We start from the raw sequence: 25,028 nt of genomic DNA on the forward strand, positions 1-25,028 counted from the left end.
AGCAGCCTTGCGTGTCATGGTCAGAAGTCTTGGTTTGTTTTAAGTAGAATAAGAAATATTTAAAAGATTCTAAAGTGGTGTTACAATATGATTTACCTTTTTTTGGTTGTGTTGTTGTTGTTGTTTTGAGCCAAGTCCTCACTCCTGTCACCCACGCAGGAGCTCAGTGGTGTAATCATGACTCCCTGAAACCTTGACTTCACAAGCTCAGGTGATTCTCTCACCTCAGCCTCCCAAGTAGCTGGGGCCACAACCACAGACCACCACGCCTTGTTAATTTTTTGTATGTTTAGTAGATACGGGGTTTCATCATGTTCCTCAGGCTGATCTCGAACTCCTTGGCTCAAGCAATCTGCCCTCCTCAGCTTCCCAAAGTGCTAGGATTATAGGCATGAGCCACCATGCCCAGCCTCATTTAAATTATAAATTAATTATATGACATATAATTTTAATTATATTGTTGCTATGAAGAAAAAGAACAAAAATGGTAACAAGAAATCCAGGCATCCAATTTCTGATGGTACCTTAGACTAGGATAGTACAAATATAAATGGTGAGAAGAGAGTAGTTTCAGAATTTATTTTGAAGGTTGAGATACAGAAAAAAGAGGTGATCTTAGTTGCTATCATGAATCAATGGATGGTTGGGGGCCATTCGGTGGGATAGAGAAGACTGGCATGGCAATGTACTTGAGAGTGGGAGAAACAAGAGGAGTATTTTGGAAACATTTTGAGATGTCTATTGAACATCTGAGTAAGCTCACCAAAAGGTAAGTCATGTAGAAAAGGAGGAACAGAACAAGAAAGAGGAAACTAGTAATTGCAAGAAAATAAGTGCTCAGTGGTGTTCCAGAAGTCAAGCAAATAACTTGTTTCAAAGAACAGAGAGTGGTTTCGTATGTCAAGTACTGTCCAGTAGGCAAGGAAGATGTGAAAACAGACATCTGGTCATTACATCTGGCAATGTGGAGATAGTCAATAATCTCAGTAAGAGCAGTGTGTGATACTGGTAAATGCAAGTCCAACTAAAGTATATGGAACGGTAAATGGAAGCTAATAAAAATGGAAACAAAAAAGTAGAACTTAGCAGATCTTTGAAGATTTGCTGTGAATATGGGCAGATAAAAGGAATAAGAGCTGGAGACACGATGTCTGTAAGTTTTTTGAATTTATGATTGATTAGAGCTTATCTTGTGCTAAGGGGGATTATTCAGTAAAGTGAAAGGAAAATGATGCAGTAGAGAAACGGGACCATTGTAGACAAAAGGTTCTAGAGTAAACTAACTGGAACAGGAGGCAGAACTCAAAGGCAGGGTTGGCCTTTTGTAAGGTCCGCCTCTCCTGCTGCATCTGAAGATAAGATTGAGTAGATGAGTACAGATACAGGAGGGTCTTTTTCCCCCATCACCCTCCTCTGTGTGTGTGTGTGTGTGTGTGTGTGTGTGTGTCTGTGTGTGTGTGTGTTTGTGTGTGTCTCTGTGTGTGTGTGTGTGCATTTGCAAACCTCCTCTCGTACCAATTTGTAACATTTGTGCAAACGCTCTGCCACTGAGCTACACTCCCAAATTTGTAACACTTGAACACACAATTTTAAATTCATTCATCTGCTGTGTTCTAGTTTAAAACGCCATTACAGAAAAGTTCGGTGCCCCTTTTTACCTGTGATTCTTTGCATAACACCTATCCTTTAACTCTTGGAACTTTTGTGATCTGATGTTTTAAATCCTCTCAAAATGTGACTTGGTTAAGTCTTTGTTTAATTCATTATCTGAACACCCACTGATTCCCCTCAATCTGGAGACTCATGTTCTCTATTTTGGTGAATTTTCATATGTGCTGTAAGTCCATTCTCATACTGCTAATAAAGACATATCTGAGACTGAGTTACTTATAAAGGAAAAAAGTTTAATTGATTCACAGTTCTGCATGGCTGGGGAGGCCTCAGAAAACTTACAATCATGGCAGAAGTGGAGGCAAACATGTCCTTCTTCACATGGTGGTAGCAAGAAGTACAGAGTGAAGGTGGGGAAAGCCCCTTATAAAACCATTAGCTCTCATGAGAACTCACTCACTAACACAAGAAAAGAATGGAGGTAACTCCATTAAGTGCAGTTTCTTCGAAGCTGTTTTTGCCTTCACCATTGCCTCTGCTCCTTCTCAGCTCCCTGTTTATCATTTGTTGCTTTTTCTTTTTTTATGTTGGAGGCTATTCTCAAAAGTTTTAAGATGCTAAGCTATCTGTTCAGATTTAAAGCTTGTTTCTAAGCTCTGTGTAAATGGCAGGTTGTTCTGACTGGTAGACTTCACTTTGAAATAATCAGGTAGCCTTTGGAAATGACTAACTGGCATGACCCAAGTTTTCTCTCTGGGATGATTCAGTTTCTCTAGCAGAAGATTCCTCAAATTATTGATCCAGTTTACAAGCCTGACTTCTGGGGAGGGGGAGGTGGTCCCAAACATCTAGTTGCTCTCATGTAAACTTCCAAATTACCCTAAGCTTACATCCCATCTCCAAACACACTCTTTCCTATAGTCCTGGTTCCTCAGCTTCATAAGTCAAAAGAAGATCCATAAAAGAACAGATTAAAGTGTCCTTACATGAGTTCTAATGAACAGCTATCTTCTCACTGATAACTCCCTTTATAAGTACGTGTGTGTGTGTGTGTGTGTGTGTGTGTGTTTGGAGTTTCTCTAACTTATTAAGTAATTTATTATTCATATATATTTGCATCTTTATATATTTTGATTCAAAATTACAGATAACTCCTACTTTAATAATACTGTAGACAAAATTAGTGTTTCTGCTTCCTGGTGGGGGCAGAAACTTTGCTAAGTTGTCCTCTTATACCAGAAATCCATTAAATTCAATTCAAACAACGATATTGTTCTAACAAGGAAGATTCTCTAAAATATTGCCCTTCAGAAATTCCAAATTCATAACAATACCATATTCAATATGTTTTATATTGCCATAATATTTATATTTATAATCCATGCTGGGTATTAAAATTTATTCTAAATGTTAATCAACATAGTAGAGAATGAATATCATCCTGTTTGCATTTGCATATTTAAGATCTAGAAGTGGTATTGTCTCCTGGAAAAAAGTACCTAAAAGTTTAGAACAGAGTTGAAAACAGCTAATTCTGCTTTTCTAGTGAAACAGGGAAGACTTCATAAAAGACCTAGTATTTCAACTATATCTTCAAAGATTTATCTACTTTTTAAAAAGACATTTAAAGAGGGAATTATAAAGAGAATGGAAGTAAAAAAGGAGACAAGTATGTTCATAGAATAGTGAGAGAGTTGGGGGAACAAAAAAAATAATATATGGGAAAGGATTTTGAGAAAAGTTAAAAGTTTACATGAATTCAAAGACATTATTCAAATGCATTATTTTTATTGATATCGATTGCATTTTCTTCCTGGAGTTTTACATCTTCTCAATGAATTATATATAAGCCAAATGGTCTAGTTTACAAAGAACTCACAAATCTACTTCAAGAGAGCCCTAGAAGAGATTCAATTCCAATTTCAAAAGAATTATTACTTGATAACTCAAAAAACTGTCAGAGTTGAGAATTAGGCGATAGCCAACGGTTTTGATTCATTGTGCAAATTCCCCGAAGTCCAGCTGTTTTCAGCACATGGGTGATGGGTACTTCCATGTGCCTACCCAGTGCCCGATACCAGGAACGCCTCTCTGCTGCTCAAGGCTTTCTCCTTTGCCACAGGAGACCACGAAGCTGCAAGCTAACTCAACACACGAAGGTGGGGGAATTAATTCCTCCAGAGAAATCTTTCTCAAGTGAGAGAGAGGACTCTTGAGAAAGGCCGCAGCAATGCTGTCCTCTAAGGGACAATGCTAAGGACTGTTCTTCACAGTTCCTCAGCGGGCCGGTGGGGACTGAGCCTCTGCTTCGTCCCAGAAGCAATTGCATCATCGAACACACAGCTGACTCCTCTTTCCTTTTCTCACTTTCCCACCTCTCTCACTTCTGCTTCCCAAAATGTCCTCCTGAATAAACAAACGACCTATACGCACTTCTTCTCCTCAGGCACTGGCTTTGGGAAAATCAATATAGGACTGATGCTTAACGAATGAGTGCGTCTACTACTTATCTGTTTCTATCAAGTCCATACAATTTGCAGGCATACAGCCTTTTCCATTTCCTTATTAGAAAACATGAAAAATCGTTTTCAGTTACGGTTAGTGTTTTTTAACTTGCTGGCATTGATTCAGTGTTTTTTGGATGAGAGATTTCTCCATAATACATAAAGGAAGAAAACAAAACTAGGAAACAGAAAATCCATATTTTGGCCCCAGATTTTGTACTACCTAGCCATGAGACTATAGAAGTCATTTTCTGTCTCTAAAACCTCAGCTTCTTGATTTATTAAAATGAAGGTGTTGATGTCAAAGGTTATCCAAAGGCTTTGATTTCATTATTCCATGAAATTATCAAGAGACAGGCCTGCCTTGGACAAAGCTGTCAGTTGGACATGTTTTCCGGTGGTCAACAGGACAGAGTTGCGAGTCTTGTGGGCATCTGTTGCCTTGCTTCCCCAGTCCTGGGGCAACTTCTCACCAGCACTCAGTCCAGATCTGTCCCTTGCTTGGAGAGTTCCTGATGCCTCAATGGCCCACAGCTTTAAATATACACATATTTAATGTATGTGAATAACAAGTTCTGTCTGCTTCTAAAGAATATTACAAAGTAAACCATGTTAGCAGGAAATTGACTGAGAAAGAGAAGCCCACACATTCCATGCTAGCCCTGGGCTCTTCCCACTTTCTTATACAATCCTCTTAGGTAACGCACATGAATGTAAGTGACCTCTACACCAGTCACCTGACTTGCATTGTTCCTCAAGGGTGAGAAAGTGTCTAGGCCAAAGGGAGGGGAGACCCAGTGGTAGGTGGAACTTTGTGCTCCACCTTTCACGTAACAGGTTGCCAATTCAGCTGGACTGAGGACAGGCAATGAGAGAAGGCATTAAAAGAGAAAAGTAAAATACTTCCTTTGTTCTGACTCTAGAAATGCTGAAAGGAAATTCCTGTTCACAGCAGGTGATTAAACACATTTTATTAGAGGCCATTACATGAAGAGAGTTACTCATGCTGCTTTCTTGCAATAAAATGGTTCATTTTCTCCTTTTTCTCATAATTTACTTCTCAAATAGTAGTAACTAGATTTATCGACAATTTGATAACTTCCAGACTGGCTGTCAAAGTCCAATTAGGACACTTTAACCTGTTCTCTTATAGCGATAAAGCTCAAACTTACCAACCAAATTCCTCCTAAGACAAAGATGAATGAAGTTGTATTTGAGGGATTGGGGTAGACGGGTGTCTGACCACATAGCTCAAAGGGTAGGTGACAAGCATGAGATTTCTCCAAAACTTTCTTCTTCATCTTCGAAACTCCCATGAATTTGCTTTCTACTCCAAAATAATAAAATTTAACTAACATTAATTTAAAAAGTATATGTGCAAATGTTTGCTAATTACCTTAACTCATCAAAAGGTTTCAGGAAGAATAGCATGATTTAGATTCTATGTTTTATTCTTGCACTTTTCATCTACTTGCAGGGTAAAATAGAAATCTCTCTTTTCTCTCAACACCTCTAAACTCTTCCTATGTCATGTATTCAACCTGGAAGGTAGACTTCCCTCATTGACTATGAAGCATATATTTTGTGCGTATTAGTTCCTCCACCATGTCTAAATGTGAAATTCAAATGTCAGTTTAATTATCCTTGCCAGTGAAATGTAAGTATCAAAATTGCCTATCGAGTGAAACTGGAAAATAAAAAAGGGATATTATGGCATTTGTATCTTCAGACTACATTATTCCTAGTGTTTTGCATTATAGTCTGTACCAGACGGACAAACCTAGAAATTATTTTTTTGCTGCTAGTATCTTATCTTTGATGATATGTAGGATAGGGTTCAAAGCGAGCACTACACAGACAGAAAAATTGACTTCGTTCCCTGTATTCCTTTACTTCCTTTTACCCCACAGACTTCTTTAACTTGCATTTCCTCCCTTTTATTTGACAAAGGCATCACTGCCCTCTTCAGAGCACGTTTTTGTAACTTTGTTTCTATGCTACATTTTTCCACATGGCAGATGTCATTGTTCTGTAATATCATAGAAACACATAAATGTTTTTCCTCCTCATTTAGTCACTCTCTCTGAGTGTTGTATTTCAAAATAATTTCTTTTCCTTGCTTAATCAATGACTACTCTTCTTTCCATAAATTCAGTAAGTTTGATGGCAAAAATCTGCCAAATGCTTTGAATATCACAGAAAGAAAACCCCTATATAAATGTCTGCTATGATTTCTATTAGAGCATGAAGACACTTTAGGGTATGTTTTATTGGTCCATTAATAAATGACTGGAGAGGTAAAGATATCTGGCTAGAAGCCCCGTTTTTTTTTTTTTTTTTACAAGCACAAAAGATGTGGCTTAATGGAGCAATTAAACATTCTTTCATATCCCAGGGCTATGATAATATTCGGAAAAGGTAAATGAACTACTAAAATGAAGAGACCATTGTAAATACAGAAAAAGAAGAAGAAGCTTTAGCTTTCACAAAAATATTAATAAACTGTAGAACAGAATTTCAAACAGTTGCCATTTTACAGAACACCAGAACTGATACACTTAAATCTTTTCTCATCAAAATAGATAATCTTGTTTTACAGAGGTGAAAGAAATAGAAAATGGAGAAATTGTCCACGAAAGAGTCAGACGATAGGACAGCATTAGGTAACATCAGGGAATAGCGTTCAAAAGAATTTTAATTGTAAGGAATATTAGGAATTATCTAATTATGAAATACTGATGTGATAAGACCATTTAGAAGATATAAAAGGCCTTACGAGTTTGCGACATAAAGTGCAAACGCTGAAAATGCCATCAGTGTAGAGCCAGTCTTGGTTACCTTTGTCTCCCTGGCATGATGTGCAGATGGGCTGCGTTGCACGTGATCAGTCATTGGTAATCTACCAACAGTGGTGTACCAATAATTAGTAATAATAGTAATAAATATAACTGGCTGGGTAGGGCGGCTCACACCTCTTATCCCAGAACTCTGGGAGGCCGAGGCTAGTGGATCACCTGAGGTCAGGTGTTCGAGACCAGCCTGGCCAATATGGGGAAACCTCATCTCTATTAAAAAAAAAATACAAAAATTAGCTAGGCATGGTGGCGCCCTGCCTGTAATGCCAGTTATGGACAAATTCCCAGAGAAAGAAAAGGTTTATAAGGTAGCTGGGGCAGTGGGAGTTGACATGAGGATTACATTAGGATGAACATGAATAAATATGTAGGGCTAAAACTTGGCAGGCCTTTAGAAGGCATATTAAGGAGTTTGGTTTTTGTTGTTTTTTGAGACAAATCTCGCTCTGTTGCCAGGCTAGAGTGCAGTGGCACAATCTTGGCTCACTGTGATCTCCATCTCCAAGGTTCAAGCGATTCCCCTGCCTCAGCCTCCCCAGTAGCTGGAACTACAGGCACACACCACCGAGCCCAGCTAATTTTTTGGATTTTAATAGAGACGGTGTTTCACCATGTTGACCAGGATGGTCTCGATCTCCTGACCTCGTGATCCACCCTCCTCAGCTTTCCAAAGTGTTGGGATTACAGATGTGAGCTTCCACACCCAGCCGAGGAATTTGTTTTAAAGGTTCTTCTCTCCCAGGGAATAGAAACATAAGATTTGCATTAGCAAAGCCTTCAAAATATTATTCTATATGTCCTGGAAAGGATAAAGTGTGGAATTTGGGAGAGCAGTGAGCTAGATCTTCTAACCAATGTCCAGGAAAGAAGTATCAGTTGTTTAAAACATAGTAATAGGGTGAGGCATGGTGGTTCATGCCTGTAATCCCAGCCCTTTGGGAGGCCAATGTGGGTGGATCACTTGGTCAGGAATTCGAGAGCAGTCTGGTCAATGTGGTGAAACCCCTTCTCTACTAAAAATACAAAAATTAGCCAAGTGTGGTGTCACGTACCTGTAATCCCAGCTACTGGAGAGGCTGATACAGAAGAATTACTTAAACTCAGGAGATGGAGGCTGCAGTGAGCCAAGATTGTGCCACTACACTCCAGCCTGGGTGACAGAGCGAGACTCCATCTCCAAAACAGTGATAATATAAATAAATAAAATGCAGAAGTAGAAGTAGAGAAGAGTAGATGCAACTGAGATATTAATACAATGACTGACTAAGGAGCAGGAGGCAGTGCACTGGGCAAATGAAATGCCGTGCCAGACGAGATACACAGTACTAATACATGTTGCTAAGTATTTATTAAATGTTGGGGGAAGGGCTTATTTATTTATGAAATCTTGGAATACTAGAGAAGAAGGAAAGGAAGAAAGGAAAAGGAGGAAAGAAAAGAAGGAAGATAAGAATGATGGAGAAAGGGAGGGAGGGGGAAAATTCAGAACCCCAAAATGTCAGGAAAAAAAAAAGCAGAATAAGATAAGGAGGCAGAAAGAAAACTCTAAAATTGAAAACCGAAAGAAATTTTTATATAGATAGAGGCTGAAACAATAATAGAAGTTTATATCATAGGTCAAAATGCAGTCTCCCACTGTCTGGGAAAGCCTGCAGGTCATTTTTGCACAATCCACATGCTAAATGGCTCTGGGAGCATCAGCCTACATATTTAATGATATGTAATTAAGTCTTAATTCCAAACATTAATAATTCAACAGAAAATGAAGAAAATATATATACATATATAACTTTTTAATTAATTCTGTAGTATTTTATGAGTACATTCAATCTCTAAATTATGTATTTATTTCTTTGGCAACTGTTACACTTATTTTGTGTTCGTGGGCACATGTTCTCTAGGGCACACAAACTAGGTAAGAAATTCCTGTGTTAAAATTGTACCACAGGAAATACTAAGTAAATGTGATACATGTCTTAGAATTTTATAGAATGTAAAACGGTGGCCTGGCATGGTGGTTTACATCTGTAATCCCAGCACTTTGGGAGGCCAAGGCAAGAGGGTCTTCTGAGGTCAGGAATTAGAGACCAGCCTGGTCACATGGTAAAACCCTGTCTCTACTAAAAATACAAAAATTAGCCGGGTGTGGTGGCGTGCACCTGTAATCCCAGCTACTTGGGAGGCTGAGGCAGGAAAATCACTTGAACCTGGGAGGCAGAGGTTGCAGTGAGCTGAGATCATGCCGCTGCACTCCCGCTTAGGCAACAGAGTGAGACTCCATCTCAAATAAATAAACAAAACAATTATGTAAGAGGAAAAATTTGATTCATAACAAAGAGAATAAAGGATTTGGGGGGGTATTTTGTTTTCACCTAGGAACAACTGTTCCCCTTATTGGGTTAGTTTTATTTGCAAACAGAAATTATCTCCACATGATTTCCAGGGCGATGGAAAACTGAATATGAATCCAACTTCTGCCATCTATTCACTTCTGTCACATTTAATAAGACACCCATGCCCATTTTAGCATGTTTTCTTTCCTACAAAATGAGTTAGTAACATCAAGAGATTAAAATAACACAAATAAGAATATTGATGGTATTCAAATATTACATACAAATATTAAACACAATAATCGTTGTAATTATTCCTAGAAATGACATTGCCTCTACCTCAAGATGAAGGTCATTTTTCTTGACTTAAACTTTTTTTTCAATCTTATTTTCTCCCATGAACTTTTTAAGTTTCAACACGCAATCTACTTGCAAGTTTTTGAAAATTTTAGGGATTGAATTCATGATAACAAGTGATTTATTGAGGTGTAGGGAGATGATTGAAAAGAATCAGGACTGCTAGGCAGATGACTGAGGAGAGGATGGCTCACGAGGTGACATAAAACACTCAGCCTAGCGTGATGGCTCACACCTGTAATCCCAGGGCTTTGGCAGGCTGAGGTGGGTGGATTGGCTGAGGTGGGTAGTTCACCTGAGGTCAGGAGTTCAAGACCAGCCTGACTAACGTGAAGAAACCCTGTCTCTGCTAGGAATAGAAAAAATTAGCCAGGTGTGGTGGCACATGCCTGTAATCCCAGCTACTCGGGAGGTTGAGGCAGGAGAATCGCTTGAACCCCGGAGGCAGAGGTTGTAGTGAGCCAAGTCAGTGCCACTGCACTCCATCCTCAGAGAAAGTGAGGCTCTGTCTCAAAAAAACAAAACAAAACAAAAAACACCACTCAGAATAAAAAGGTCAGGAACCGGAGGACGGAAGGAAGGGTAAGTTCTGCTGGGTAATGCTGAATTTGTCATCATAAGATCTGCAGTTGTGGAAGCTTTGACTATTGATGGAACCTGCTCAAATGCAGAACTTGGAACAACAGGAAGTGAACCGAAGAGGGCACCAAGAGACTGAGAGAAAATGAACCAGACTTCCAGGTGCTCCACATTCCAACCAACATTTTGTATTGTCAGAAGAAATTGAGAGGAAAAAGTAAACCGATAAAAAAGAAAACAGGAAAGGGCATCTATGATTACCAACCCTTTTCTTACCAGTTGGCCATGGACCAGTTTTCTGCCAGTGATACTTTCTTGGTCACTGCATAACTCTGCTAACATCATCTCCCACTAGCTCTGAGGCTGTCCCAGAGGGGAAGCCAGCTGTCATCTCCTTTTTCCACACTCTGTTGGAGAAACCTGTCATTAACAGCTCCCTATGAAATGCCTTTATGACAAACAGGCAGGAGATAATTAACTAGGAAGTGAACAAACTCAAACTTCAGAGCCTCTCATTTGTATGAACACCCTTGTAAGGTCTTGGACCTATTTTAATATTTAAAAATGTGTTAATTTCTTCTGAAGAAAACTCACCAAACTGTAGAAGCCACAGATTCTGCAAAACAGGTTCATCCATGCACAGAGGATAGATTCACAGCATCTCTGAGCTGGAAAATATCTTAAAGGTCATATATGTCTTCCAACACTGCTAGAATCTCTCTGGCAGCATTCTTTCACAACCATAATGTAAAAGAGGGAAAACCCCAGCTGTGTTTGGATTTTTCTCTGTCACTCGTCCACTATCTCCATCCATAAAAGGGCAACAATATGAATTTCCTGATAAGGTAATTGTTAAAATATAAACAAAGTTTGTAGCCCCTTCCCTAACAAAAATGTGGGATTTCTGCTGCACCCTCTAAGGAGAGGAAAAGAAAATGAGATCAGAAGTAATTATTATTATCATTCTATATTGGAATGTTTCCAGACATAAAAAGCTCACCACTTTTTAGGCCAGACAGATACATTATGAAAGTTAAGCTAAGTTTCCCTCAGCATTAGCTTCAGCTTCGATCCCCATTACTTCTAGAACTGCATTTGTCTATTCTTTCTTCAAAACTTTGAGAGTCATTCTTGTCCTCTAAGACTTCTAAGAAGAGCTACATCCTGTAACTCTTGATTGATGTCTTAGTATCCCTAGAGCTCCACCTAGTATCTGGCATTTAGCAAAGTCCAGAGAGTGGTTTAAAGTGAGAGAATAGAGAGATTCATGAAAGAATAAGTATTTTTCAATCAATCACTCTATACCTAAATCTGGTAGATTAACTCAGAAGAATGAAAATAGAGTACTAAGCAATTATTACTTCATGCAATCTGTTTACTGTTTAGTTCCTCAATGAGAAGAAAGTTGTACAAATTTTCTAAAAATTAACTCCAAGTTTTTGTTATATAAACTTTAGAAAACCAGACACCCCCATTCTTGAGAGCAGGAATTTGATGCTCCTTAAGTTTCAGTTCTTCATCTTGTCTGAGCCCTACTGCTTTGTATCTAATACTCAACGTATAATTTGGAAAATCTGAGAGATAATAAACACACAGTAATGTGTGCACATTTTAATTGTGCAGTTTGATGAATTTTTATGTATCAATTTAGTAACTACCACTCAGCTCAAGATAGAACATTACCCTCACCCCACGAGTTTTTTATTTCCCCATCCTTGTAAATTACTCTTTTCACCCTCTTCTAAGTAACTCTCTACCACCATAAATTAGTTTCTTCTGTTATTGACTGATTTGATGGCTGCTAAGTTCTTTCCTTCTGACAATACCATAATATCTTGATTTCTATAGCTTTATAATAAGTTTGGAAATTTGATATTAAGTCTAAACATCCAATTTTGTTCTTCAATACTGTTTCATCTTTGTCTCTTGTATATACATAAACATTTCAGAATCAGCCTGTCAATTTATATATACACACACACACACACACACACACACACACACATATACATATGCACACATCTTGGATTTTGATTGGGACTGCGTCGAAACTTAGGCCAATTAAAGGAGAATCAGTACCTTAAAAATGTTTAGTATATGCATGACAAAGCTTTCCCTCTATTCTCAAACTTTCTATATCCTTATATTTTAAGAGTATTTCTTCTAAACAGCAAATACATGTTTTTATTCATTCTAAAAATACCTATCTTTTAAACAGCCATTTACATTTAATGTAATGAATAACACAGTTGAGTTTTAAGTTTACTGTCTTATTACTGTTTTCTCTTTGCCCCACCTGTTCTTTGCTCATTAATTCCTCTTTTCCTGCCTTCTCTAACATCAGTCAAGGATGGTTTATAATTTAATTTTATTTTCTGTATTACCCTTTTTTGTTTCCAAAGAATGATATTTGGATATCAATTTGGTTACACTTAAAAAAATCACCTTTAACTCTGTTACCTTAAATCATCATCAAATGTAAGGATCTTATATTTATCCTTTTAAGCTTGTTATTATATATTTGACTTTAATAAACAGTGTAAGCCCCAAGATACTCTGATTCTTCATATGTTAGACAGTTAGAATGTTGTATATTCTCATTTACCCTTTCTGGGGCTGTTTATTCTTGCTTACATTTCTGTGATTCAATCTGAGACTATGTCCCTTCAGCTTGAAGGATATCTTTCAGTAAATTCTGTAGTTTATAGTCAGCTGACAATGAAGTCTCTCAGTTTTTGTTAGTCTGAATCTTTTTCAGACTAACAAAATGTAATAAGTACCTTCATTTTTAGATTATTTTCAATGGACACAATTCTAGTTTGATAGTTTTTGTTTCTTTCTGTATCTGAAATATGTTTAACATCTTCTACCTTCCATGATATTTCTGCTGAAATCAATGTTCATTTATATTGTTCCCCAAAGGTGATTTTTTTAAACCCCTGGCTGTTTTTAAATTCTCTTTCTCCTCTTTCAGCAATTTGACTCTCATAGACCTAGTTGGAGTTTTCTTTGCTTAGGGTTCATGGAGCTTTTTGAATTTCTTTGTTGATATCTGTATTAATTCATTTTCATGCTGCTGATAAAGACATACTCAAGACTGGGCAATTTACAAAATAAAGAGTTTTATTGGACTTACTTCTACATGGCTGAGGAGGCCTCACAATCATGGTGGAAAGTAAAAGGCACATCTCACATGGCAGCAGGCAAGAGAAGAGAGGTTGTGTAGGGAAACTCCCATTTTTAAGCCATCAGATCTTGTGAGACTTATTCACAATCATGAGAAAATTACAGGAAAGACCTGTCCCCATGATTCACTTATCTCCCACCCAATCCCTCCCATCACACGTGGGAATTATGGGAGCTACAAAATGAGATTTGGATTGGGACACAGAGCCAAGCCATGTCAATATCTTTCATCAGATATAGCAAACTCCTGGCCATGATTTTTTCAAATGTTGCTTTTGCTTCTCTCTCTCTCTCTCTCTCTCTCTCTCTCTCTCTCTCCCATTTCTGTTCTTTCTGCATATTTTCTATTGACTTGTATTTGAGAGTATCAGTCTTATTTGTGGAGTATCCAGGTGGTGTTTAAACCTGTCTAATTACTTCTTGATTTAGCAATTCAACAAAACTTATTTTATTATATTTATAAAACCTAATATTTTGATAAAATGCTTTGTTTTTAATCCACTTTGCCCTACTCCAGCGTAGTTCATTGACTTATTAATCACGGATATTTAAAAGCCCTTGCCTATGGTAATTTCAAAATCTGTATCATTTCTGGAGCTCTGTCCATTGACTGTATTTTCTTTGCATTTCTTTTTTTTTTTTTTTTTTTTCTTCGCCATCAGGTACTCTTTTCTTTTTTTTTGCATGTCTGGTAAGTTTTGATTGCATGCTGCATTTGTAAAAATTCTAGCATATTTTCTTCCTCTTACACTCTTTGAGTTCTGTTCTAGCAGGTGTTTAAATCATTGGTAGATCACCTTAATCCTACAAAAGCTTGGTTTTTGCTTTGTTCAGGCAAATCTATTTCAGGTTGTTCTTCCTCTTAGGGCATCATCCTTCTATCTAGGGAGTATCCTTCAAGGGTTTCAACCAAATGCCTAAGGTGTTCACCGAGGTCTTTCCACTCTGGCTGGAATCAAACTCCAGTGTCTCCTCAGAATTGTGTGATGTCTAGAACCTCCACTCAAATTTCAACCTCTCTGCCACTGCACTCTATCTGTCAGGTGTCCAGAATCATGCTCCTGGGCACAGTCAGCCTAGCAGGTCAGCCAAGGAACTGGTAGGAATTGCCACACAGACTTCTGGTGCTGACTCACGGTACTCACCCCTCTGTCACCTTGTTAATGTCTAGAAAACTTAGTTATTTTATATAGCTCCAAGCTCTTTCACTGTCCTCTGCTCAGTGAAACTGTAGCTCTCTGTTTATTCTCAACTTCCCAAAACTTCTATTTAAAAAAAAAAATTCCCCTGAGGAAAAACAATCCATGGGAATGGGCTCACTCCACGTGCCTCCAATTACCCCAAATTGCAGCGCTGTTGGTTGTGGTTCAGAAGTAAAACATGTTGTTTTATAAAGTTTTTCCAAGTTTTATGGTAGAAAGGCAAGTGAGTGCTATTAGCTAACTGTCCACAACCAGAGTCTCATTTCATAATTGAATAAGTCCTTTGCCTATCTTGTGTTTTATTTATTTATTTATTTATTTTTATTACACTTTAAGTTCTGGGATACACGTGCAGAACATGCAGGTTTGTTACCTAGGTATACACGTGCCGTGGTGGTTTGCTGCACCCATCAACCCATCATCTACATTAGATATTTCTCCTAATGCTATCCCTCCCCTGGCTCCCCACCCCCAACAGGCCCATGTCTTGTGTATTTTTTTAAACAAACCTAAAATGCAGGATTTCTAAGCATTTTCCAGCTCTAGCTGATTTCTTTTGTTTTAGATCAATATCTGAAGGTAAATACTCTTTGGTTTCTGATTTTTGGCATCTTATAAATAAGCATTGCCTCCAGTTTGGTTCAGTCTCAAGTGTAATAAGTATCCCTTTTATATTTTCCTCTGAAATATCATTTCATAAATCTGCTGAATGATCTGACACCAAGGTTAGAACCAATATCTTATTCCAGCCCAGCATGAATCCACCCACTGACCAATAAACTGGAGAGAACGCTCTCTAAAATGTTTGTAATTTGTTCGATGCAAGCATGCAGTCTACATTTACCTCGTCCATAATGATACCAGGAAGTTTGGCTGGCATCAGCAAATACTGTATTATGAGTTTAGTGACTATTTACAGGTGGAAATCTGGTGTGATTTATTTTACCAAATTGTAGTTCTTTCCTTTTCTTTTCTGACTAGTCACAAATAATTTATTTCAGGATCTTCTCCAGAATATTGCCAGAGGCCAGTCTCAAACTTAACCATTGTATACATACCAGAATACTTTTATTAAAAATTAACAAATTTGTGTTTTTCTAAAACTACGTAATCTCTACTTGTCCGTTCTTTTGGCCCTTGTCTGTTCTTTATGGATCAATATTATCAAAGCCACTCCTGTTCCCACAAGCAAATAACAATTCTATGTAATGGAAAAGACATTAAATCTGAATTCATGTTCCTCTTACTAGCTATATAATGGACGATTAAATCATTCCTTTAAACTCCTTTCTCCTTTAGTAAACAGGGATAAAATACTTGTTTGTTTGTTTTAAAGAGTACATAAATATCTGAAGGCAACTGTTATATTTTCTTCTGATAGGTATCCCAACAAAATGCCTTCAATATTGATATTATTATTAATATTCTAGTATCTTGGATGCAATTCACCTAAACATGGAGAGTTTAATTAACTTAAGCAGCTACATGCTTTCAGACTAGCTATTTTCCCATCATGATCTCACTGCTTTCTAAGCTATGTTTGGTCTCTTTTCTCCTAAAGATTGTTCTACCTAGGGGAGAATACAGATTCAGAAAGGAATTCGTATACTTGTGTTTCTCTAATCTCTTAACATTACTTAATTTTTAAAAGAGCTCTATCTTTTCCTATTTACCTTCTTGTTCCAAACGGGATTAAAATCATTTGCTACCTTTAATGTTGTTAAACACTTTCTTTTTTATCGTTCTCCTCCCTTCCCTTTTCTTTTTTTCTTTTCCGGTTATCATTGTTCTGCTTGTCCTTTCTTGTGAGATTCCCCTGTCATCTTTCCTTACATGCTTTTTAAAGAAAATCTCTAGAGTGCGGTGGGACAGCCTCATCCCTATCTTTGCAACTTCGGTATCTCTCCACTTTTTCCTTATTTAGTTAGGTGACAGTGGTACATAATAACCTATTCTCTCTCTCTCTCTCTCTCTCTCTCTCTCTCTCTCTCTCTCTCTTTCTCTTTCCTTCTTAGATTTTCATTCCTCCTGAATTTTAAAAGCCTGGCTAGCAAGATTATACCTTTCATTTTATTTTCTGATTTAAAAAAGTCTGTGTGTGTGTGTGTGTGTGTGTGCTCTCTCTTAGATTTTTCATTCCTCTTGAGCTTTAAAAGCTTGGCTAGCAAGATTATACCTTTAATTTTATTTTCTTATTTTAAGAACGTGTATGCGTGTGCGTGTGTGTGTGTGTGTGCGCGTGCGCATGCACTTCAGTGTCTTCCTCATGGATGCTTGTCTCATTTTCTCCCAAGGTGTAAATGTCCAGGGAAGGAAAAGTCACGTCGTCCTCTACTACACCGCTCTGCAGAGACTCACTAAATGTGAAAAAGTGGATGCATCAGCCTGTTCCCTAGAGAAAGGTTCTCCACGGAGTCGTATATTGTAACTGAACTGAAGTTCATTCATCGATAAGTTGTGCCCAAGCAATCGACTTCCTTTCAGTCCTTCTAAGCAGTCCAGGGAAACCAATTTAAAAGCGAACACAACAAAACTAACCGACGGGCAAAATCTACCCTTGAAGCTCCGCGGGGGACACAGTTTGGGAGCAGGTGAGGCCGTGCTGGGCTGGTGAGGGCCCCCCTCTCCTGCTCCGTGTTCTGCTTTCCCCGCCAACCCCCCCCCCCAGGAGCACCCTGGGATCTCCTCGCCCCCTGCCAGGCGGAGAACGCGGAGCCCGGAGGGCACGCGGGAGTGGAGCTAGGCGCCAGCAGGGCAACTGGGCATGCTCAGAAGCCTGGCAGGTTTGGGTCTCCGGCAGGCAGCCTGAGCATTACACCAGCTCTCGCAGCCCCGGGAGGAGGAGGAGGAAGAGGAGGAGGAGGAGGAGAAGGAGGAGGAGGAACGCGAGGAGGAAGGAGAGGAGGAGCGGCCAGCAGTAGCCACGACCGCCACCACCAGGCAGAGGAAGAGTTCCCGGGGAGGAAAAGGCCCTCCTCCCCCTTGGAGCGCCTTCTCCAAAAGCAGACGCTTTTGGAGAACGGGAATACAGGATAAAGAAGGAGACGGAAAGAAGAAGAGAAAAAGTGAGGGGGGAGACAGAGGAAAAAGGGCGTGAACAGAAAGGGCCGGAGCGTGCAGGCGAGCCCGGGGCGCGGGGGTGGCACTGCCGAGCCGGGAGCGCTGGCGCTGGGGCAGGTGCCGCGGCCGCTGCCCGCAGGCGGCATGTGACGCGCGGCCGCAGCTGCCCGCGGAGTGAACGCTCTCAGACAGCGGAGCGCACACTGCCGGGCCCTCGGTGCCAGCGCGGATCCCCAGGCTCCTCGTCAGTCCGCGGGGCGGCAGCGGCGCTTGTGGGAAGACCGGCGATGAACCCAAGGGCGGCTCCGGGCAGGGGCGCGCGATCTTAAGGACAGTCGCTCCCTGAACGCTGAACGGGAGGAGACGAAGGGACGGTGGACCGGGCGCTATCCGCGCACCGGGCAGGCGCGGAGACCCGCGTGGGACAGACACCTGGAGCGCAGCTGCCAGGTAGGGACGGCGTCCGCCACCCAGGCGCAGGGCAGAGCGGGCGGCGGCAGCGGCCGACCTGCTTTCCTGCTTATCTGGTTGCGAAAGGAGGAAAAAGTTTTCGGGGTGGGTAGGAGAGGTCTCGTTTTTGGAGTTCGAAGAAAGGGACTGGGGAGAAGAAGAGAGAGGCCGTGGGTCGATTTTGGGAATGGTGGGGACTTGAATTCCGACAGCGCGATCTGGGGCGGAGTTGGCGTTCCGGACTGACTGAGGGTGGGGAACGCCCGGTGACACCCAAGTGCCCCGAAAGGGACGGGAATCGTGCGAGCGGCGCCCGGGAGAGAGCCGGGGGCGCCCCACCCCGCTCTCCCTCGCTTCCATTCTCTCTTCCCCGGCGCCGGATCTGAAGCGCCAAAGTGCGGGAGCACGAGGAGCCACCCGGCTCGGGGTGTGTTTGTGAGCGCGCTCGTGCGCTGAGCGTGTGTCTCCCGTCTCCGCATTTGCTTTCCTGTCAGTTCTAAGGAGGCTGGAGCAGGCGCCCGCCAACCTCGCCGCGGGGCCGCAAGTTCGGATTGCATTTCACGGGGCGAAAAGGCAAATGTGGCACTTCTAGTAACACTTGGGCGAAGGTACTTAGCCTAGCGCTCATTTTTACTGACCCGGGGACAGTCTACACTCGCAAAGCAGCGGCCCCTGGACTACACGGGGTCTCCTCTTTGGAGCACTTCCCCAGCATAGCCTGTTATTAGAGAGATTAATTTCTGCGTGTTTTTTAAACGGCGGGGGCGGGCGGACAGTTGACTCCAGCGGCAGAATTCACTTGCCTACTCCGCGGTGTGCGTGTTGGAATTGCGATCCTGTTGTGCATGCTGGTGCGTGTGTGCGACTCTCCTTGCACGCATTTGGAAGTGGCAGAGGCAGCAGGGGGTTGGGAACGGCATCCATATGGACAGATTTCAAGAATGCACAAACCTTCATTTGTCTGCAAGTATTATTTGAACCTGCCCACAGGCTGCAAGGATATGTCCCCTCGATCCCCGCCCGTGTTCATGTTTGCTATGTGAAAGGACGGCCCTCTTTAGGACAGAAATGTATTTATCAAAGCGAGGTGTTAAGGACAGTCGTTATTTCACAATATGCTTGGCACAGACTTTTCCTTTCTCGCCAGCCCTCTGAGTTCCAAGACAGAAAACCTGTCCCCTCCCCCCATTTTGGCCTTGTAGGTTACTATTTGAAACATATTTTTTAAGTGGGTGCAGTGATTATGTAGTCCAAATAATTCCATATTGTGAGATCATTATATTGCATGAACCGTTCATCACTATTTCCTGTGCTTAAAGCAATGCCCAAGTATTTACTTAAGAGAGACTACGCATAAGAACGTATAGTTCAGGAAGGAGAAAGCTAAACCTAGAGCAGATACCTGCATGTAGGCAGGGTTGTAGTGGTAGCACGATAATAAAAAACTAAGGTATTTTTGTTCCAAATGTCGTGGGATAGATGAGGTGCTGGGTGCACTCTCTTGTTATAAGAGCTGATATTTCAAAGTATACATGTGAAAGGAACATGCCTGCTTCAGTGTGCATTCCAACATGCCACGGAAATGTGGTTTACATCATAGCTTCTATTGCTGAATAGTCTATCTTTAGATTTTGTTTACTTAGTTTGTCTCATTAGCTTAACACATAATTAGCTATTGTTGGGCTAGAACGCACGTTATTTTTGTAGTGGTTTCCATATGGAAATATAACGTTCACTTTAATTACTAATTTTCAAATAATTACATTGCCGGTCTGATTTAGAATGTTTCTCTAGGTTGGGGAGTATTACGAAGATTGAACGTAGCATGAAAATAGCAGTGTTGAAATATTGTGTTTTAAATAACGTTGGGTCATTATTCAAATGAACTCGAGAGCTGAAAAAGAAACTGAGATAAAAAGTAGACTTCAAAAAATCTTTGTAAGTTTTCTGCGTGGAAAATTATTGTGAGGGAAAAGTGTATTTTGGGAAAAGGAGCAAGTGTGGAATTGGTCAAGTTTTAAAGAAAGAGCAAGTGTTATAATGAATAGTTCTGTATTAAACCTACATTTAGGCTTATTTAGGAAACTTTCCTTTAAAATACAGAGAAATCTACGATGCATATTCATTACCCTATTTTTATTCTGGGGTAGGGGGAAGTAAAATGTCACTTCGAAAGTATTATTTACTTCGGAAGATTATTTAAGCATGTGTAAAAGTTCTTTAGTGTGTACCTTCTCATTTTTTCCTTATAAAGACAAATGATTTATTTTCTTAAAGAAAATTTGTATTTTAAGTTAGAGTATGTAAAAATGTGAAGTTCTTTTAATGATGTGTTAGCCTCCAATTGCAGGCAACCTGTTGAAAGAGAGCGTGGAAAAAATGTGAAGTTTGCAGAAACAGAATTTCTTAGATTTGCACTTGTAAATTGAATAGACAGAAAGTCAAATGATACGGTTAAAAGCGAAATGACCTTATGTATTTGTAAATTATAAAGTAAGATATTTTTTCAGATTTTTAGCTAAAATCTCTGTCATTTTCCCAGCCAACATATTGTTCTTGCCTAACAACTTTGTTAACATTGGCAGCCTCAGTTGCTTACTGCTAAATGCCCTGGACATTTCCAGGGTGACTATTAAGAAATTGGGTCTTGTTTGCAGTGCTGGGAAGTTTACATGGGGAACAGCTGTGGTGTAGTGGCACTTCAGATAGGAGATGAATGAACTGTGAGTCACATGAAGATGGAGGCTCTGATCAGTATGCAGAGAAGCGTATCTGTCCTTCACTTATGGAACCTGATTTTATAGCATAAGATGACTAATAGCATTATTATCACCCTGTGATTTTGAAGGATCAGTAACTAGAAATGTTGTCTTTTACACAACATGTTTGTGAATTTAAAATGCATTCTCCTTACATAAGAATATTTGAAAAGGTATCTATGAGCCTAATAAAATTTTAATCAAATCCCTCTACCATGTTTACTTTTAAAAGTTAATCAGCATAATAAAATGTGCCTTTATGCTTGATCATCGAATATAGTGTTTTCCTAGATCACTATCAGTGAAGGGCTCCATAAGACTTTTCATCTGTAAAGTTCCCAGGGCCTGGAGGGCTCTGTTCACCTGCTACTTCCCTAGCAGTTTCATGTCCCGGGCAGTATAGATCTGCATTAGTGTTGTCTTCAAAACAAGAAATAAAAATAATCTTGGGCTGAGCACAGTGGCTCATGCCATTAATGGCAGCACTTTGGGAGGCCAAGGCAGGAAGATTACATAAGGCAAGGAATTTAAGATCAGCCCTTGCAGCATAGCCAGACCCCATCCCTACAAAAAATGTAAAAACTTAGCCAGGCATGGTGGCATGCACCTGTACTCCTAGCTACTAAGCAGGATGCAGTGGGAAGATAGCTTGAACCCAGGAGTTCAGGGCTGCAGTGAGCTATGATCATGCTTCTGCTCTCCAGCCTGTGAGACAGACCGAGGCTCTGTCTCTAAATCACCGCCCTCATCATCATCATTGTAATTTTGGTTTGGTGAAGCAATTGAAAATATTAAACCATAATGTGGCTTATGCGAAAACGATGTGACCTTCTCAAGGATTTCATTCCCCATTGTACACTCGGAGACCATAGTAGTTGCCCTGTCCACACCATGGGTTAGTTTTGAGGATCCAATGCATGTGGATGTGCTTTTTGAACAAACTCTAGGGCACTATGAATGCAGTGGTCAACTGGAACCCAGAGCCGCCTCAGTACCCCATGATGGGAAGCACTGAGAGCCAGTGCGTAGTGGCCCTCTGGCTCAGTTTTTGGTGTCTGTGTGTTGTTTTTTATTCAGAAGTTTTGGCAGCTTGCAGATTCCCCAGCCTCTGGCGGGACCTCTTCCTTAGGCTGGCGATCTACCTTCTACCACCTGCTGTAACTTCCCGCTCATCCCCTCCTGAGGGCCAAGGACACTGGCTGACTGCACCTTCTTAGCTTCCTCTGCTGGGGCTGCAGCTGTAGCTTGCCACATTGACACAGCACAGGGTCCAGTAGTGATGACAGGAAGTCAACAGAAGGAATATTCTGAGTCCCTGCCAGCTTCTCACCAATTGTGCCAGTTCATCCTGAAGCCAACCGGAATATCAACACTTTGAGAAAAACAATGGTGGCCAAAAATTAGAAACAAAAAAACAAAAACCAATTTGACAAACAGTAGCTGGCAGACGCATCGTGGGCTTGGAGGCCTTGCCTTTCCAGCCCTGCTCTGCCTGGGACGCAGGAGCCTAACCCTTCTGACTCTGCAAACACAGCCCACAGAAGAAGGGAGTCTGTCCCAACCCCAGTGAGCTCTAGCAAATCCCATGCCTCCCTCACCTCAGTTTCTCTAACTCCTGTCATATTTACCATTTCATAGGATGAGGCTTTGATTGAGTTTTCAATTTCCATTTTCAGTACTGGATTTAATGTCTGGCCTGGGAAAATTTTAGCTATGACCTTGGCAGTCAGCCTCGCCCTTGCCAAGAACTTCTCTCCAGAAGCAAGGTGTCTTTGTTTCTATTCTGTCTCTGATTCAACCTCAGTGTGGACAAACCCTCATACCTAAGGCACAGCTCCCCCCCGACAGTGCATCATTTCTGCCTGAGACTTGTACTGCCCAGTTCCACTTGACAAATACATTCTCCTTGTCTGTCATTGTTGGTAGGATCAAATCTCAGTTCTCCACACCTCTCCCAAGAAATGTAATTTGAGTGGCTGACTATCCACTACAGAATTAATCCTTCATTAGGTCATTTGTTCTAGCCCAGCCCTAGCCTGCTTCCTGTCCCCACTGCTTCCTTGAAATTTGGCATGCCAGCTGAGCTATGAAATAGACTACCTTCTGTCACCTCTAGCACAGGAAGTGGTGCTAATGTAGACATCCTGGTTCAGGCAGAATATCCACCAACTACGGCCATTCAGATAAAATTCAGGTGAGTTTAAACCAAGGTAAAATACTTGCAGCCTGTTTTGGAGAGAGTCCCCAGAGAAGGGAGCTACCAGATGAGTACTTCCCTACATTTATGGCTGCAAAGTGTTTTGGTGTTCTTCTACTGAAGGCTTCTAAATTATCACAGGTAGCTATAGCCATAGAAATAGATACATATAAAAATATCCTGTCACTAAGATGTAGGAAAAAGGAGCTCCTAATAGCTTTGTCTACGTTTTTTAAGACTTGTCACTTTGGAATACATTTGCTCCCACCAGAATTGCCCATGGGATCCAGACTGGAGAGAAACCTGGTTACTGCTCTTAATACATATAAGCCAGTTCTTGCCCACAAGCACGTGAAGTTCCATCGAGCTAGCTCTCATTTCCCTTGAATGAATCCTAATGCAGTGGTATTTTATAGGCTTGGAATCCATATAAATATTGGCTGAGCATGGTGGCATGCACCTGTAGTCCCAGGTACTCAGGAGGCTGAGGCAGGAGGACCACTCAAGGCCAGGAGTCCAAGGCTATAATGTACTATGATCACACCTGTGAATAGCCACTGTACTCCAGCCTGGACCACACAGCAAGACCCCGTCTCTTATATATAAATACATTAATATAATCCATATAAATATTCAATAGTATTGGGTTTTTGGCTTCAAATCGACAATATTTTTGATGCTACTATATTTAAATATATATGCATAGTCATTTCAAAAGGTTGTTGAACACAGTCTTTTTTGTGATTTTTCAATTTTCTTAGTGCAAAATAGTCTAAAAGCACAACTGCTGTTGTAGGAGGTCTCTCAAGCCATTTACACTGAAAAGAAGTTCTCATACTTGAAATAGATATGATGGACCTCCCACCATTTTTCCTGTGCTCTCTCATTGTGTGAAGGGAGAGAGAATGGGAATCTGGAATGGCCATGATATTTCTTTCTACGGAGTCCTCCTTTCTCCTCTCCTCACCCCAGATTCTTCCCATCACGCAAGGACCTGCCAAACGCTTCCAGCTTTCCTTGAGTGCAGCTAGCATTCTGTTTTCCTTGTGATTTATTATTTTAAATCCTTTGATTCATTTGAATGTCAGAAACTGAAAATCAGTCTGTCTAAACAACTGCAAGGTCACTTCTCTCTACTCTGAATACTAGTGGCACTTACCATCTTAATATAAAGTTTGATCCTTAAGGATAGATAACCCAGGTAATATTTATTTTGATTCTCTCCGAAGAAGTTAACTTCATGAGAGTATATAAGTAAATATATAATAAATACATGTTTGAGTAGAATGAGTAAATCACCCAGTCACTTCATCTATCTACCTATCAATTATCTATCTCTTTATCCAATAGACCTATGTTCATTTACACAGGAGTTCTGTATATATCTGTTATCACATATTTCAGGTCAGTATCATCTAATGTGTCAGGTACCATGGACATTCTGTTTTGGATACACAGTAAGTCAAGGGCTCTGCTTTTTAGGACCATATGTGATCAATGTGAGAGCACCTAAACAAATCTGGGTTGGAAGGGGATGTTAGATGTTGTATGAATTTCTCAGGTCTTAAAACAACAGAAGTTTATTTTCTCATAATTCTGGAAGCCAAAGTCTGAAATCAATGTGTTGGCAAGATTGCACTCCCTCTAAAGACCCTAGGGGAGAATCCCACCTTTTTCCTCCAGCACCTGGTGGCTATCTGCATTCCTTGACTTGTAAGCACATCACTCCAATCTCTGTTCCTGTGGTCACATTGGTTCCCCACTTCTTCCTTCATATCTCCTCCTGTATATACCTGTTTTATAAGTATATGTGTGATTGCAGTGAAGGCCCACCCAGAAAATCCAGGATAAACTCCTCCTTTCAAAAGCCTTAACTTCATCACATCTTTTGTCATATGAGGTAATCACAGAAACTGGAGATTAGGAGGTGGGCAC

Source organism: Cebus imitator, unplaced genomic scaffold (assembly GCF_001604975.1).
Source record: "Cebus imitator isolate Cc_AM_T3 unplaced genomic scaffold, Cebus_imitator-1.0 Scaffold42, whole genome shotgun sequence".
Classification (NCBI taxonomy): domain Eukaryota; kingdom Metazoa; phylum Chordata; class Mammalia; order Primates; family Cebidae; genus Cebus; species Cebus imitator.